This window comes from Ostrea edulis, chromosome 8 (genome assembly GCF_947568905.1).
Source record: "Ostrea edulis chromosome 8, xbOstEdul1.1, whole genome shotgun sequence".
Lineage (NCBI taxonomy): Eukaryota > Metazoa > Mollusca > Bivalvia > Ostreida > Ostreidae > Ostrea > Ostrea edulis.
This window is the reverse complement of record NC_079171.1, coordinates 51,607,979-51,622,708: the sequence shown is the minus strand read 5'-3', so window position 1 is coordinate 51,622,708 and position 14,730 is coordinate 51,607,979. Positions and strand designations below refer to the sequence as shown.

At 36.1% G+C, this 14,730-nt stretch overlaps 1 long non-coding RNA gene across 1 annotated transcript; it reads left to right on the top strand.

Annotated features, from left to right (window-relative positions):
• Positions 1 to 1,152: 1,152 nt before the first annotated feature.
• LOC125661466 (uncharacterized) lies at positions 1,153 to 11,335 on the top strand. Its single transcript, XR_007364909.2, has 3 exons — positions 1,153 to 1,535; positions 1,753 to 1,822; positions 4,137 to 11,335. It is a non-coding gene; the product is annotated as an uncharacterized LOC125661466 (long non-coding RNA).
• Positions 11,336 to 14,730: the final 3,395 nt, after the last annotated feature.

The following is a 14,730-nucleotide window of genomic DNA, read 5'->3' as shown; positions in this document are numbered from 1 at the left end:
ACCTGATCCCACCTCTGGTGTGTCCAGGGGTCCGTGTTTGCCCAACTATCTATTTTGTATTGCTTGTAGGAGTTATGAGATTGATCACTGTTCGTTATCTTCACCTTGCACTTGCATCAGAGCAAAATTGCGTTAAACTATTTAGAAGATAAGTTTGCTACAGAACCAGCAAAAAAACGCGTTAAGACCACCAGCTTGTGTTAAAGATATTCATATATGGACATTAATTACCTTTTAAATTCGAGTCCTGAAAGCCTTACAGAAGAGAGGGGTGAAATATTTACATTAGAGTGAAATTGTGCTAAACTATTTAGAAGAAAAGTTTGCTACGGAACCAGCAAAAAAAAAAAAAAAAAAAACAAAAACAAACGTGTGAAGTTCACCAGCTTGTGTTAAAGATATTCCGATATGGACATCAATGACCTTTTAAATTCATTTCAAGTTTTTTCTTAAATTGTCTTATATAAAAATCTTTATCATTTATCAACAATAAAAGATTCTGAGTTGTAAAATGTGTGGTTTTATTTAAGAGGCTGTCTACGATAGAACCATGCAAAACCAAAAAAATATTATGGAAGGTGTTGTCAAATTTTCAGACCTTTTTATATTTCAGAAGTATTTTACTAGTTATATCATATTTTGTGGCAAAATCGATGAGTACCTCCCGAACTAACACCTAATGGGCCGTTCTATTTTTAGCACAATATACACATCAATTTCACGCAAAAATGGTGTATTTTCAGCTAGTCATTAGAATATCAAAAGCAGAATAATCACATATACTTTCAGTTCCGCATAGTCTATTTGAACGGTACCTTTGAATTGGTGAACATAACTTTAAAATTCATTCTCCAGATTTAAGTCGTATAGTGTTTGAACTAGTTAGATTATGTAACTTTCAAATTGAATGCTATATTTAGTGAGTCATAAAACCCCAAGAAACGCTTAAAATAAATAGTTTCGTGGTTTAAAACACAGAATTATGCATAAATTATCACTACTAAACGGGAATTTGGTTGCAAATAAATAGAAAGTCATTTATTTGGGGTATGAAATTCGGAAATTTTATCAAAAAATTATCTCCCTTTGTGGAACTCTCATGGGAAGAAGGTAAGGAAAAATGATTCATAAGGCAGATGACAACAACATGGAATTGGTGGAAAGTGATGGAAGATGAATTTATAGCCTTGGTGAAAATTTCAAGGAAAGAGGGTGTTTATTTACATCAGGATTGCAAGAAGTATACTTCAGCACAATTGAGATTTTTAAATATCCATCCGAAATTGTGTGAATTTCAGAATCTTTGTTCACTGCCCTGCACAGCTGGTGTGCATTAACTATGATCTAGACTTAACAGACATCATCATGCCTATGCCAATCATGGACGTTGACTTTGAATAAAGAACAACATGTTGTCACCCATTACATGACAAATCTAACTCAGATGTGAAAGAGGGGGGGGATGACTCCGTGACTCCAAAGCCGATATATCTGCCACATTACTCAAGCTGACAACACATGTTCCATTGATTCTGGTAAGTTAAATTGTTTTTATATCTTCCTGCACTAACAGATATTGAAATATGCACTTATGCATAAATACTCATAGATGAAATCTATAAAATTTTACTTCTATTTTTCTATTTGAAATTTTTAAGATATCAATTTGCTGAATGCACAATTTTCTAGATTAAAATACTGTTACAATATATTTAGGAAATATAATGAAATATATGTGTTTGGTGTTTGCAGACAAGACAATGCATTGAGAAACACAAAAATTGTGTCCATATTAAGACAGATGTAAAGAAAGAGTTGAAAGGTATGATGCAAACAAATGTCTGAATAAAATCTAATAGGAATTTAAGTGACACCCTCTAGGTTAACAACTAACATATAAGTTGATAGAATTATGGATGGAAACTGAATTAAGTCAAACAAATAAAGTAAAATTCAGGTCCAGGATTTTTCTGGAGAATGTAAGAGCAATTTATATTGTAGTTTTTAGACATTTTTTTTTAACTTTTAAAGAAAACGATAATAGAATTGATTGAAGGGAGGGGGTGTGCATTAATATTAATGTAACTGTAGTTTAACTACTAGGGTTTTTTTTTGTTCTATAAACAGAAAATTTATTTAGCAGTGCATATTGAATCAAGATCATTTTAAATAAAATCAAATGTCATTAAATATTTATGTATGAGTCTATGGAAATATTTGTGAGATCTGTGATTAATGAATTGAAAATCAGAAAGAAGTAAGATTTTATTAATTATTCTGTTATTTACATTGTATCATGTTTATTACACACTTAATAATAAATGCAGGTTTAGGTAATGTGAAATGCTTCTAATCACTTTGAAACTTTCCTGTGATTTCGATAAATACAATTTTGTTTTATGTAAGACAACAAGTTCACATTATAGATGTAGCATATACCATATGTATATGTAGTATTGTATAAATATCTCTGCAGACAAATAAAAAAAATATTAAACTTAAGAGTATACAAGATATTTGTTTTAATTAAAACCCTGCCTATAGTCAAGAGCCCTACAGTGAACAGGCCAAATTAAAGAATATGTGTGGTTCCGGTTACCCGACCGTCTCTAGTTTTTACCCCCAACCCTAAACATTTTTTGACCATTTCCAAATTCAGTTACCGTATTTTGCCGAATATAATGCACACCTTTTTTCAAGATTGTATAGTATATACCACAATATATATATATATAGGTTTTTGACCCGTTTTCCTTCAGCCAATATATAGATACCACTAAAATGCTAAACTGTAAACACTTATTACAAGTCATCTAACATTAGACAGAAAGTGACTTAGAAGTAGAACTAAAGAGTGCTTACATAAACAATAGTGCAAATCTCAGGTTGCTTGAATATAATAAGTGATTACCCTCCTTATTTTTGAAAATGTTGAATAGATTTAAAAACTTGGAAGGGCTTGAAAACAGTACTCTAGTTGAAATATCATTCCTACTTTCATGTTCAAAAAATAATTTTGGCAATTGCACTGATTTTTTCCCCCTGTGTTTATTTTTTTATTTGAAATAAATATATAAGAATTGTCAAAATTAGGGTGATCCCTACCAATTTTGATAGGTATATATATAAATGGTAAATGAAAAGAAGTGAAAGTAAAAGAAAATTGTGTTTCCATCTAAAATCTATCATTAAAAAAGTAAATTTTAAAAAAATGAAATAAAATACCTACCTACCTACCATATTTTTCAAGGTAGTGTAACCAGAACCACACATTATTTTATCTGGCCTAAGCCTGTCTATACATCTGTGCATTAACAGTTTTCATGACTTTTTTGACAATGTGTCTGCAACTGTTGATTTGAAAATTTATACACCTGCATTTATATCAATGAGTTACAAGTCAAGTTACTTTTTGTGCTAAAGTTTTTGACCTTGTGACCTTAAATTTGGAATTTGACCCAAATTTTAAAACTGGGTGAATGATAGGCTGTCATATTTCATGTTAACAATCCTTGTGACAAGAACTCTTTTCAAATCAAAATTTTGGACCTTGTTTATAGTTTTTTGTTGCCATTAGTGTTTCACATCTTGTGTTACTTTCAGTTTTATGTTTCAGGCAAGCCATGTTTAGGCAACTTAACCCCTTGGTTAGACAACTCACCCCTTGTTTAGACAACTTGACCCATGAAATATTGTTTTTTATGAGAACACTAGAAAAAGAAACACCATCTATAAATCAATTAATTATCAAATTAAAATTTTTATTAGATCACAAAGAGTATATCAGTGCATACTCATTTGAAAAAGAAAATTCTCACAATAAAATGAAAATCTTTATCTCGGTCTCTAAATTCAAATTTAATGATTAAAAGAGATGCATATTATTGTGCAATAAAAACAGTGAACAAATTGCAAGGAGGATTTTAATACCAAAGGGTGAGCTGCTGAAATTGTAATTTATGGTTAAACGTAGCCATAAAACCTCTAAATATTATAATAACTTTTCTGGTTATTTAACGTTCAAAATACATGTGATGCTAATATGTCTGGGTTTTCTATATGACCAAAGGGGGGGGGGGGGGTCCTGACAATAGGCAAACTCATGCAATAATAAGAATTGTTTTGTTATTTTGCAGATGTTTCTGAAGTAAGACAGTCATACCCCTGCTTTCCAAGGAACCAAACAATTACTTTCCTTGTATTGACATGGTGAAAAATGGGGAGGGTCCAGAAAATGACAAAGACCTCCAGAATGTCATCAGTGATATTGTTGCAATTGAATGTAACCAATTATTATCCAATATATATTATCTATGACTGAACTCATAAGTGGTTAAGGAAAACTGTTTTAATTTTTTAGTCACTGCTTGGAGGTTATTTTACATCTCTCAGGATTTTCTAGATGTCAGATTTCCTAAAACTCACACTTGTGCTTTAATTTTTTTTTTTTTTGGTATAAATGTACAGAAAAATTGAATGTTCTTCTATGGGATAGTTTTGCCAATAGTTTCAGTTGAAAGTTGCAACAAAAAAGAAGAAAAAAAAGAAGAATTGCAATGATTAAATCTCTATGTTTTCATGATCTTGTATGTGATGTTCATGAATTTTTTTTTACATTACCCGACTTACAGTGTAATATCACCCCCCCCCCCCATCCTTTATGGCTTTACTTACAATAAAACTACATATGCAGAGTGAATTTAAAACATGAGAGATATATCATATGTTGTAATTGCCTGCTGAATTTGATAGAAAGCAAAAACGCTTTGAATACACGATTCTTGTACATGGCTACAATAAATGTACTATTTATTGGTGGAAGATGTTTTCAAAATAACCCCTCTCCCTCCAATATTGGGTCAAAGTACAACAAACAATAATTTTTACCCTTCATTAATGCTTATGCATGACATGTGCAATGATATTATTACGTTATCTGAAGATTTTAACTCTACAAAACCGACATTATCACCCCTCCCTTTTTTTTCTTTCTTGCATTAATCCCCCCCCCCCCCCCCAATATACCACTAAATTTCATTTGCAACCAAATTCCCTTTAACATGTATTAGAAATTGATAGGTTCTACACATGTATCAAATATGATGTCTATTGAAGCGTTTCTTGGGCAACTATACCTGTTTCAGTGCAAATAGGTGAAATTGGGTAAAATTTCAGCATTTCATTCATTTTGAAATTTTGATATTTTATTACACTGTGTATTAAATTTTGATTGCTTATGTGTTATTAATTCCTATTTGTCTCTGCAATATCATGAAATAGGTATCATTAAATTGCAAGACATGGGTTTTGCAATAAACCAAAAAGAAAGTACATTGTCTGATTTTTTTCAATAGATCTAAATATAGAAATGGGGGAAAACCAAGTGTCTCTCGTTTCCATGGTTACCGATCGAGTGGAATGAAAATAATTATTTTTACGTTCAAGTTATGTTATCTAAAGGATATATACCAAGTTTCATGAAATTCTGACACATGCCCATCAATAGCCATTTGCATGGTTCTATCGTAGACAGCCTCTTAAAGAATGGTTCCTTCATCTTATGGAGAGTTTTATAACATAAAAAAATCACATACCTTTGTATGAACCAGAACTGAGCTTCCTTACTAATTACTCTGAAACTTTTATGCTATAGAGGATATATATATATATATATTAATTAAATGTGGTGACCTTAAGATAACCTTGAAAACGAGTCTTGAATGTTCTCTGGTAGCTTTGGTATTACTAACTCTGAATCAAAGTGACCCTTTTCATCAATATGATCTGTATGAAGGTGACCCAGCTATCAAGGTGATCTTCTTTATCAAGGTGACCTAGCTATCAAGTTATTTATCAAGGTGACCTATATCAAGGTGAGCCAGTTATTAAGGTCCCTGAACCTGACCTTATTTATCAAGGTGACCTATATATCAAGGTGAGCTGATTTTCAAGGTGACCCCGTGATCTGATTATCAAGGTGACCCTGTGATCTGATTATTAAGGTGACCCCTGTCAAGGGCACAGACCCTGACCTTATTCATCAAGGTGACCTGGTTATTAATAACATTGACCTTGACTCTTGTATCTAGGTCAAGGTGACTGACCGCACATACTGTAGACTGCTATACTTACTACTGACACCATTCCAGCTGGCGACACACAATGTGTTCTCTTTTGCAGAGAATATCACCACAAAACATCAATTAATGAAAGTGGTGATTTTTTCTTCTTCAAAACATGCCCACTTATTTGATGAGGGCACTGTTGACCACTGTTGTAGTCCTGGGGTATGTGGAGCAAACCTTCCAATGCATCACACCATAGGGGATGAGTTCACCTGGGCTAAGGAGGGAATGGCGGAACTCCTTTGCGAGACTGGCCCTGAGGTACAGGAAGTAACCACTGACCCGGACAGCGCGGCTGGTCGAGCGGCGCATTCCCTCTATCAGGTTGGGCTTCTGAAAGAACAACCAATTCATTATATCGACACTCAGCATTTGTCTGAAAGCATCAGAAAGTCTATCAAGAGAGACGAAAAACTGGCACAGGTCATGCCTGGAAGAAACAAGGCTGAACGAATAAAAACGTTACATAATTTTGCCCTAGATGCAGTTGACAGATGCACAGCCGAGATGAATCAAGCTTATGAGGCGTTTGCGGGGGATGCTGCAAAGATGATAAACAAGCTCCCATATGCCAAATTTGCAATGGTGCATTGCTACATGGGTGCTCGTGCAGAAAACACTCTCTGGTGTGCAAATTGGGGTTAAAAAGTGACTGGTTAAGAAAAAGTACCTATCTGAGTCACAATTTCAAAATACCCTGTTCGGCCGAAAATGAGAACCTGCCCCATGCTTGTATTTCAAAAAGGTTGTCTCCAGCTGTCCTGGTTAAGACGATCAAAAACAGCAACTCTCAGAAGATCGAGAGCTTTAATCCAACCCTGCGATGATCTCTGCCTCGCAATGTAACATTTACGAGAAACTTCTCCGGTCGGGTGCACAGTGCTGTCCACTCTTCTAATAATGGTCCGGGCATGTCTATTCGGGGTCTCCGTGCAGGGGTAGATGCTGTCATCCCCACCAGTGGTTCAGTGGACAAAACCCTTGATAAAGTACAAAAAGATTATGAATTAAACAAGGCTTATCAGAAATTGCCATCCCACAAAAGTAAAAGAGTTTTCAAACGAAACAATTGTACAAACTTTATGAGAGGCATCAAGAAGAAATCAAATACCAGAAAAATGTAATGTTGAGCTAACTTCGAGCCCTAGTAAAAAAATGGAGATACCGAGCATAATTACTCTAAACTAAATCACTAGCATTATAATTGTTCTTAAAGGGACTGATTCACGATTTCCCCCAAAATTGTCTTTTTCACTTTTAATGATCAAAGTCTACTGTCTAATGTGTTTAAAAGAGTTCACATAAAAATTAAGGTTATATATTATCAAAGAAGCTCATTATAGAGAGCTCATTATAGAGAGTTTATTATTTGTTTTGTAAACAAAGATTGCGGTATGTTATTGTTTATGAAATTGTCAAAAGAAATGGATATCGATCTAAGTTTATTATATCTTTCACATTTCGTAGCAGTTATGGGGTAAATGTGTCACCTAAAAGTTAAAATTTGTGACTATGCAAAATAAAGATGCTTTATATTACAAAATCAATATTTCACTTATTTGTTTGTATACATAAAAAGACTCGAGTGTTTGTTTACATAACACAGATTTAAGGCTAAAATATTGCTTTAATTGTTGCATTCAGAAGGTCAAAATTTGGCTCTCAATATGAAATGAGTTATATTTTTAATGTTTACCATCAAAAATGAAATCTAGTTTTATCAAAAATCGTGAGCTAGTCCCTTTAAATAATTACAGTATATGATGCAATGTGGCAGGTGTGTCCCACAACAAACCCCCTTGTGGAATCAATGCATCCGCTCCAAGTTTGGCATGTGGCTCAATTACTAAGTGCACTGGATTGACACACAGCTTCTTATGGCAGAGATGACTAACCTCCAGACATCCACCTGGGAACTGTGACCTTGTCAGGTGCATCTCTACCATAAGAGCCACCCGGTGCGCCTTTTCCTGCTTACTACCCTCCTCTGGCCAGTTCACCTTCAGCACGCCATACCCACTACTAGATTTCGCACCCTTCAAAATGATACAGCCGGCCCCTGTCTTCGGAAAATCATCATCTATAAAAATCGGAGCCACCACGCTCTTTCATTCCTTGGGCTATCACAAAATGAGGAAGCAACAAACAGCCTAAAACATCTAATTTGGAGCAGGTAAGAATAATGAGGAGCACTCTATTTAAGAAATACGGAGGGAAGTTTTCCACCAAATACCAAAGCGTTTGAATTTTTCACATAGGTGTTATACTAAACAATGCATGTATGTATGTAGTTCTTGGTGTATTAGATTTGATTAAAAGATGGGGAAAAAACCACAGTGTCCTGCAGAAAAACATGAACAAACCAAACGTAGAAAACGCTTCCAGCACCTCCTAAGACTTTCCACTATGGAGGGAAAATGCTGGAAGTTGGTAGAAGTCATTCAAGAAAAAAAACGAAAAAACAAGAATCACCATCCACTTGTATAGGAGTATGACTCATCTGAGTGTGGACCAGTCTACAAGTATCTTAAATAAATATCTTGCTGGAGAGATTACAGCGACTCAGATGAAGACTATAATAAAACACTATTCTGATCCACCTGTAAGGATCACCCTGTTTTTGCAGAGGATTTGAGGAAAGCTATATGTTTAGAATATTCGAATTTGTTGTCCTAACTTCTCTGTACATTGAATCATTTGATTGCCATTACTTTGCCACTTGAATACTGACTATAATCATAATTCTAGACTCAGGGTTTTCCTGACTTTCCTGAATCCGTAGTTCGAAACTTTGAAATTATAGAAGTATTTCTTAATGACACTCCCAGGGCTCTCAAAGGATTTCACATGATCACACACAGAGGGTTCCTTTGTTGGTGTTTCTTCTTTCTCACATGGTGCATATCTCCTATAAGCAACACAAAATAGATAGTTAGGCAAACACTGACCCCTGGACACACCAGAGGTGGAATCAGGTGCCTAGGAGAAGTAAGCATCTCCTGTTGACCAGTCACATTCTATCTAATTTTCCGAATCCTAGTGGCCAACGGCCAGCGAACAGAAATTTTCCTACCCATCACTCCAAACATTTTGGAGAAGGCTCAGAGGAGGTCCATATGAGCTATCCTGTTGAAGTTTATTTTTACTTACTACTGTATGCCAAACTTATTTACCTCTTTTGCAAATTTTATATTATTTTGATGTGCTTGCTTTCAGATCACCAAGCATAAGCCGGATTATATAAGTCCGGCTAGTGTAGCCCTTCCTGGCCCTCTCTGGGCATATATCCAGGCATATTTCCACATGGTGAAAACTCTGGATAGATTCGATGAAGACCTGTGGAAATATAAATCAATCTTCGTGACATTGAGGGATCTGGAGTCCAACCCATCAACCACAGTGGAGTGCACAAAGCCATTAATGTCCCCTGGAGAAGTGTACACGGTCCAGAGTCCGGCGTGAGTGTCACTAGAATGATGAAATCCGTCGTTACTAATGTGCGAAAAAACACCCCCTTGGTGCTAAAATGCTTGCCAGTCATATGAGTCATAAAGAGTCGACGGCCAGTCGTTATTACGATATCCAAAATCAGAATGAATTGGCTCTGCCAATCTCGCATATGATCACGGAGGCCATGACTGGGAAAGTAAGATATAATTTATTACGTCATATATCTTATTGAGCCTTTTATTTTCCCTTATATCTTCAGTAAGATATTCTGATTTTTTAAAATTTCATTTCAGAAGGACGAGAACCCTGACCAGTTAGCGATAGAGGACAAGGCTACCGACGTCGACAATTAGGCCCCACAGATAAAGTTGGTTTATACATCGTGAATCGGTCTCGAAGCAGGTAGCCCCCTGTTTGTTTATAGGATTTGTTGCACACATTTACATACAGGGGCGGATCCAGGAATTGTGGTTATGGGGGGGGGGTATGAGACAGGGGGTATGGGCTCCTGGATTTTACAGATTTTATAGGGTTTGAAATATGTCTCCTATCTAAGTCATTTGTACTATTTTCTATTATTTTTAATAAGGTGAAATTACTAAAATGACGCAAATTTAAGAGTTCTTGAAAAAAAACCCAAAACTTCTCCCAATTAAAGTAATTCAAGAAATCAAAAGATTTTGTCATTTATTTCTCCGGGAGTGGAAAAAATTATTGCTTGTTTTATCGTTTAGTACATTTTCCTAAACAAGATACCACAATTTACCTTAAATTTGAATTTTTTAGAGGGGGGGGGGGGCCGCCCTTAAATCCGCCACTGACATATATTATTATATTAGTATCTCACAAGTGGTCATCTCTAAAGCTTACCGAGGGTTGAAACTGACTATTCAGAATGATTTATGAGGGTGATTGGTGAGGAAATTAATTATTGGTGCTATGAAAAATTATTTCTTTCTTCAAGGGGGGGGGGGGGTGTACAGAAGACCTATACAAGCTATCCACACTTGAGTTTGCTCAGTATAATTCCAATAAATAGCAAGCGTGCAGACTTTATTTAGTGAACAAATTAATATTCCTTACAACGCACAGAGATATTAGATCGTACTTAGTCACATTCGTAGTATATGTGTTTGCATCAATATTGTATTTATTGGCCTTGTATGAAGCATGATTGTATCATCGAAATAGTGATAACAGCTATAAATTATTTTATTTAAATGTTTAATAATAAAGATTGCAACATTAAAATTAAAATATTGGTGTAATGAGCACCTCCTCCTCTCTCTCTTTAGGGTTTCTGTGTAACGATGGTATCCCAAACAGAAGCTGACACATAGCTAGTCTACCCTTCGTTCTCTCTCCCTTATTCAATCAACCTAAGCTCTATTGTTAAAAGTTTTATTGACCGGCGGCTTATCATTGATCACCACACAGGTAAAATTTGGGGGCGTTAACTTAAAGTTGGGTCTTTAAATATTATCATTCCTGTTTATCTGATCAGATGTGAGTTGAAAGTGCGCACTCAAAATACACGAACAACGAATTTGACAACGAAAGTGTGAATAGTACGCTTCATTTTTGTATAAATTTAAAGTTTATCTGAATGGAACTCAAATTTCCGTATTAAACCTGATGCGCGAATGTGTTCAGCCTGAATTGAATTTAAATTATATATGTTAATACATATTAATTGTATATGTTAATTGTATTTGCTAACTATATGAAAACATTCTTAATGGGAGAACATAACACGGAAATATAATCATTGACTGACTGATCCCCCTCGGGGAACCTTCTTTCAGAATTCCAGTCTGGCAGCTTGAAATACGATATACTTGCCGATTAAAGGTCCTGATACAAACAATATGGTATAACGATGATAGGAGGAAGATCTCTGCAATTATTGGGGGTATATCTTTTAAATACAAAAGGTACAGGGTGGCATGCATTTTAGAGGACAATGAACATGGTAATTTCTCTCATTTTCCTAATGTTATATAGGGACTAAGGAGGTAGACATTATAAGTTCAGTAAATATTGCACGGCAGTGAGATCTAGCCTGTAATGGCCGCTGAAGACGTGAACAGCCCGCCACGTGTACTGTCGCGGCTTATTGTAGTGGTCTGTCTCAATGTTCCACGGGAATTCCTCAGTTTATGTATATATGAGTTTATATATATATATGTATATATGAGTTTATATATGAATACATGTATACATAAATTTTACAGACCACATGAATATTGTATTTCCATGGATAAACTCGATGAGAGTCTAATAGACCAGTTAATATTATTATCAAGCTTGTCATCAGTACCGCATGCTGTATTTCATAGATCACATTTGTCTTCTCCCATATTGAGGGATCCAGGATTTCCGATTTGGGGGGGGGGGGGGGGGGGGGGGTGGGTGTAAAAGTCAAGTTATGAAGTATCAGCCAAAATACTCTGCCATTTGGTTGCCAAATTTGGAGTTTTCAACTACATATGCCAGTAATGCCTTTGCGACGATTGTTAAGCCGTTCTTGACACACTGACTGCGGATAACTCCGTTTTACCTGATCAGGATATAGGGCTCTCGGCGGGTGTGACCGGTCAACAGGGGATGCTTACTCCTCCTAGGCACCTGATCCCACCTCGGGTGTGTCCAGGGGTCCGTGTTTGCCCAACTTTCTATTTTGTATTGCTTATAGGAGTTATGAGATTGATCACTGTTCGTTACCTTCACCTTGCATACTTCTACTCACAGGCAAGGGATGTCATCCAGAAAGTTAATGATGCGGGCTAAATTCCACATCATTCCACGGGTCTTCCCGCAATTGCTATATCTTCAAAGAATATAGAATTAAAAAAAAAAATTCTTTAAGTAAAAATCCGATAATTTCCTTCCACCGCACGACAATTTAATGAAAAAAGATCATACCATGCCGCCGTGGTGGCGAGAGGTTTGGACGTTACCCCACATGCGAAAGGCCGGGTTTCGAATCCCGGCGGCGACATACCTAAGTCGTTGAAACAGGTAGTGGCAGTTCCATTGCCAAACGCCCGGTATCTAGGTGTGAATGTCACGGGTCCTCGGAGATTACCTTTAAAACGTCACAGTCAGTGTGGCACGCTAAAGAACAAACACTGCTCAATGGCCTTAGAGCCGAGCATAGGCCTAAATTTGAAGCCCTTCACCTGTCTTGGTGACGTATCCATATGAGTGAAAAATTCTTGAGCGAGACGTTAAGCAAGATACAACCAATCATACCATGCCATATTTGGAGGAAGATACATTTTTGGTTGATGTTTATGCCTTTCTATAGGACGCAGTCATGTCATGATGTGAGATAAAATACAGTGATCCCCCGTTATAACGCCAACATCTGTACCTATGCAATTTTGGGATTATAACGGGGGTGGCATAATATCGGGGGAGGGGGGTGTACAGTTGTTATAAGAAATCAAACAAATTTAATCTACCACATCAATGTGTTATTAGATTTCGGTGTGTCCGCCATACTCAGATTTCAAAAACCAAATTGAATATTTGAACTCCGATGATTATCGTTTACGTAACTTATTATCTGCTCCAAACTTTAATACTTGGAGGACTAACGGTGGATAATTGGTTTAGCCTGCTCACTGCAATTTTCCTGCCTTGGATTGGCGAAAATTAGCGGGGGTGATTATAACGGTAATTGACCAAATCATACCTGTAAATAGGATGGCGGTATGCGGGGGATGGCGTTATAACGGTGTTTTACATAGCGAGGAAAACGGGACTTTGAACCTTTTTGGCGATATGCGGGGGTGACATTATAACGGGGGGATTACTGTATATGCGTTACTAAATGAAACATTAATCCCAAATGGTGAAATGCATATTTTATAATACAATGCATTTGTGAACTTATTTCTGAGTACATTTTCGGATCATAGATGAAATAAAAATACATTTGCATAAAAAAAGAGTCTAGTGGACCCGGAGTAGTGAGGTGTTGTTTGAAGTCATACCAGTGACGTCATCCAGACCACACCCGTAGGACAACGTTTGGGGTCGCCTTGACCCGTCTGAGGGCGTTTCCGGCTGGGGTTAACACGCCTGAGGGCATACATTAGCGTTTAAAAATTAAACTGACGCTGTCAAAACTAAAATCATGTCGAGCTAATTTAACTAGTTTGTATCCTTGATTAAATTACCTGGTTTAGGGATCACAAGGAACTGTGTGCCTAGTTTGATTTTCTAGTGTTTTAATGTCCAGGGAGCAGATTTAATAATTATTCCCCCTTTTGATTACATACATGTATGTATGACTTTTGAATAAAATTATTTTACATACCATATTGACAAAAGCAGCTTTAACTTTTCTTCTCCATAGTGTGATGGTGGGTGCAAATACAAAACAGTCTGAGGAAGTCCTTCCACCGCACTCTCTCCTTTTCTCACCATTTTATAGGGCAAACATCCTGTTTTAACTGAAGCCTTTTCTGTTAAAATATTGCAATGCTATTTTCATAGTATAAATCATGAAATAACAATGTACAAAGCGTAAATCTATCTGATCATATTTATGTCCAGGATTAATAACTTTTCAGCAATTAAGGCAAACATAAAATGGAAGTTGAACTTGTGTTCAATTTGCCACGGTCATGATGCAGACACAAACATTGCTCGAGGAATTCTTCATCGATTCGATATTTTCTTGTTTCGAAGACTTCAGAGCGGCCTTAACAATCTTTTTAAATAGAGGGGGTTGTAAGAAATAAATCAGATCCCCATCTTGACCTGTCATTTCCTTTAAATGATATGAAGATTTGAAGACGGGCTTATACTCTGGCTATTATGATATTTTCTCATGCGGTGTCCTCTCTTCCGGTCCATCAACTGATTACCAGGGTTGTGATAAGTGGGTAATTTTGGACAATTTGAGATAGTCTTTGGTGATCAGGTCTTCCAAAAAAAAAAGTCTGTAGGACACCTATTGTGCTCCTTTGTTAGCTATCCTTAATTTAAATTCATATGAAGCAGAAATTATTCAAATACCAGCATTTCCAGGAGTCTTGCCTTTGACTGTAATTTTAGTTTTCTTAGCGAGTCTTGTCCAATTGATAGATCTGCTTTCAGGAATGGCTGAAAATGCCTCAGAAACATCTACATGATCGATGGT